The 2500-nt window shown below is 47.3% G+C and overlaps 5 non-coding genes and 4 pseudogenes across 5 annotated transcripts in view; all 9 read left to right on the forward strand.

Moving 5' to 3' along the window:
• The window catches only part of LOC146285619 (5S ribosomal RNA), a 119-nt gene extending 25 nt beyond the window's left edge, over positions 1-94 (forward strand). The window contains exon 1 of the ribosomal RNA XR_014760788.1: positions 1-94. This exon is cut by the window's left edge and continues 25 nt beyond it. This is a non-coding gene — a ribosomal RNA (5S ribosomal RNA).
• A 174-nt stretch (positions 95-268) lies between these two features.
• On the forward strand, positions 269-386 carry LOC146285620 (5S ribosomal RNA; annotated as a pseudogene).
• Positions 387-560: 174 nt separating this feature from the next.
• LOC146285621 (5S ribosomal RNA) lies at positions 561-679 on the forward strand (annotated as a pseudogene).
• A 182-nt stretch (positions 680-861) lies between these two features.
• On the forward strand, positions 862-980 carry LOC146285622 (5S ribosomal RNA). The gene has a single exon (XR_014761090.1). It is a non-coding gene; the product is annotated as a 5S ribosomal RNA (ribosomal RNA).
• A 174-nt stretch (positions 981-1154) lies between these two features.
• LOC146285623 (5S ribosomal RNA) lies at positions 1155-1272 on the forward strand (annotated as a pseudogene).
• A 174-nt stretch (positions 1273-1446) lies between these two features.
• Positions 1447-1565, forward strand: LOC146285624 (5S ribosomal RNA; annotated as a pseudogene).
• A 182-nt stretch (positions 1566-1747) lies between these two features.
• On the forward strand, positions 1748-1866 carry LOC146285625 (5S ribosomal RNA). Its single transcript, XR_014760181.1, has one exon. It is a non-coding gene; the product is annotated as a 5S ribosomal RNA (ribosomal RNA).
• Positions 1867-2044: 178 nt separating this feature from the next.
• LOC146285626 (5S ribosomal RNA) lies at positions 2045-2163 on the forward strand. The gene has a single exon (XR_014760182.1). It is a non-coding gene; the product is annotated as a 5S ribosomal RNA (ribosomal RNA).
• Positions 2164-2337: 174 nt separating this feature from the next.
• Positions 2338-2456, forward strand: LOC146285627 (5S ribosomal RNA). Its single transcript, XR_014760183.1, has one exon. It is a non-coding gene; the product is annotated as a 5S ribosomal RNA (ribosomal RNA).
• The last annotated feature ends 44 nt before the right edge of the window (positions 2457-2500 follow it).

Consider the following 2500-nt stretch of genomic DNA (forward strand, 5'->3'; position numbering starts at 1 on the left):
CGCCCGATCTCGTCTGATCTCGGAAGCTAAGCAGGGTCGGGCCTGGTTAGTACTTGGATGGGAGACCGCCTGGGAATCCCAGGTGCTGTATGCTCTTTTGCTCATTCACTTAGAAACTGACATCTTGCAATATGCACAAGTAGTCCTTCATGAAAGGGGCTGGAAGCTGTTTTCATTTTGACACGAGAGATAGAGAGAGAGAGACTACCTTGCATTGTCAATTGCTAAATCTGTATATGGATAAGTAGCCTATGGTTGTCAACTTATTTCGTACGGCCATACCAGCCTGGCAACGCCCGATCTCGTCTGATCTCGGAAGCTAAGCGAGTCGGGCCTGGTTAGTACTTGGATGGGAGACCGCCTGGGAATACCAGCTGCTGGATGCTCTTTTGCTCATTCACTTAGAAACTGACATCTTGCAATATGCACAAGTAGTCCTTCATGAAAGGGGCTGGAAGCTGTTTTCATTTTGACACGAGAGATAGAGAGAGAGAGACTACCTTGCATTGTCAATTGCTAAATCTGTATATGGATAAGTAGCCTATGGTTGTCAACTTATTTCGTAAGGCCATACCAGCCTGGCAACGCCCGATCTCGTCTGATCTCGGAAGCTAAGCAGGGTCGGGCCTGGTTAGTACTTGGATGGGAGACCGCCTGGGAATACCAGGTGCTGTATGCTCTTTTGCTCATTCACTTAGAAACTGACATCTTGCAATATGCACAAGTAGTCCTTCATGAAAGGGGCTGGAAACTGTTTTCATTTTGACACGAGAGAGAGAGAGAGAGACAGAGAGAGACCACCTTGCATTGTCAATTGCTAAATCTGTATATGGATAAGTAGCCTATGGTTGTCAACTTATTTCGTACGGCCATACCAGCCTGGCAACGCCCGATCTCGTCTGATCTCGGAAGCTAAGCAGGGTCGGGCCTGGTTAGTACTTGGATGGGAGACCGCCTGGGAATCCCGGGTGCTGTATGCTCTTTTGCTCATTCACTTAGAAACTGACATCTTGCAATATGCACAAGTAGTCCTTCATGAAAGGGGCTGGAAGCTGTTTTCATTTTGACACGAGAGATAGAGAGAGAGAGACTACCTTGCATTGTCAATTGCTAAATCTGTATATGGATAAGTAGCCTATGGTTGTCAACTTATTTCGTACGGCCATACCAGCCTGGCAACGCCCGATCTCGTCTGATCTCGGAAGCTAAGCGAGTCGGGCCTGGTTAGTACTTGGATGGGAGACCGCCTGGGAATACCAGGTGCTGGATGCTCTTTTGCTCATTCACTTAGAAACTGACATCTTGCAATATGCACAAGTAGTCCTTCATGAAAGGGGCTGGAAGCTGTTTTCATTTTGACACGAGAGATAGAGAGAGAGAGACTACCTTGCATTGTCAATTGCTAAATCTGTATATGGATAAGTAGCCTATGGTTGTCAACTTATTTCGTAAGGCCATACCAGCCTGGCAACGCCCGATCTCGTCTGATCTCGGAAGCTAAGCAGGGTCGGGCCTGGTTAGTACTTGGATGGGAGACCGCCTGGGAATACCAGGTGCTGTATGCTCTTTTGCTCATTCACTTAGAAACTGACATCTTGCAATATGCACAAGTAGTCCTTCATGAAAGGGGCTGGAAACTGTTTTCATTTTGACACGAGAGAGAGAGAGAGAGAGAGAGAGAGACCACCTTGCATTGTCAATTGCTAAATCTGTATATGGATAAGTAGCCTATGGTTGTCAACTTATTTCGTACGGCCATACCAGCCTGGCAACGCCCGATCTCGTCTGATCTCGGAAGCTAAGCAGGGTCGGGCCTGGTTAGTACTTGGATGGGAGACCGCCTGGGAATACCAGGTGCTGTATGCTCATTCACTTAGAAACTGAAATCTTGCAATATGCACAAGTAGTCCTTCATGAAAGGGGCTGGAAGCTGTTTTCATTTTGACACGAGAGAGAGAGAGAGAGAGAGAGAGAGAGAGACTACCTTGCATTGTCAATTGCTAAATCTGTATATGGATAAGTAGCCTATGGTTGTCAACTTATTTCGTACGGCCATACCAGCCTGGCAACGCCCGATCTCGTCTGATCTCGGAAGCTAAGCAGGGTCGGGCCTGGTTAGTACTTGGATGGGAGACCGCCTGGGAATACCAGGTGCTGTATGCTCTTTTGCTCATTCACTTAGAAACTGAAATCTTGCAATATGCACAAGTAGTCCTTCATGAAAGGGGCTGGAAGCTGTTTTCATTTTGACACGAGAGAGAGAGAGAGAGAGACCACCTTGCATTGTCAATTGCTAAATCTGTATATGGATAAGTAGCCTATGGTTGTCAACTTATTTCGTACGGCCATACCAGCCTGGCAACGCCCGATCTCGTCTGATCTCGGAAGCTAAGCAGGGTCGGGCCTGGTTAGTACTTGGATGGGAGACCGCCTGGGAATACCAGGTGCTGTATGCTCATTCACTTAGAAACTGAAATCTTGCAATATGCACAAGTAGTCC

This window comes from Hypomesus nipponensis, chromosome 6, assembly GCF_054491055.1.
Source record: "Hypomesus nipponensis isolate SF chromosome 6, ASM5449105v1, whole genome shotgun sequence".
Taxonomy (NCBI): Eukaryota; Metazoa; Chordata; class Actinopteri; order Osmeriformes; family Osmeridae; genus Hypomesus; species Hypomesus nipponensis.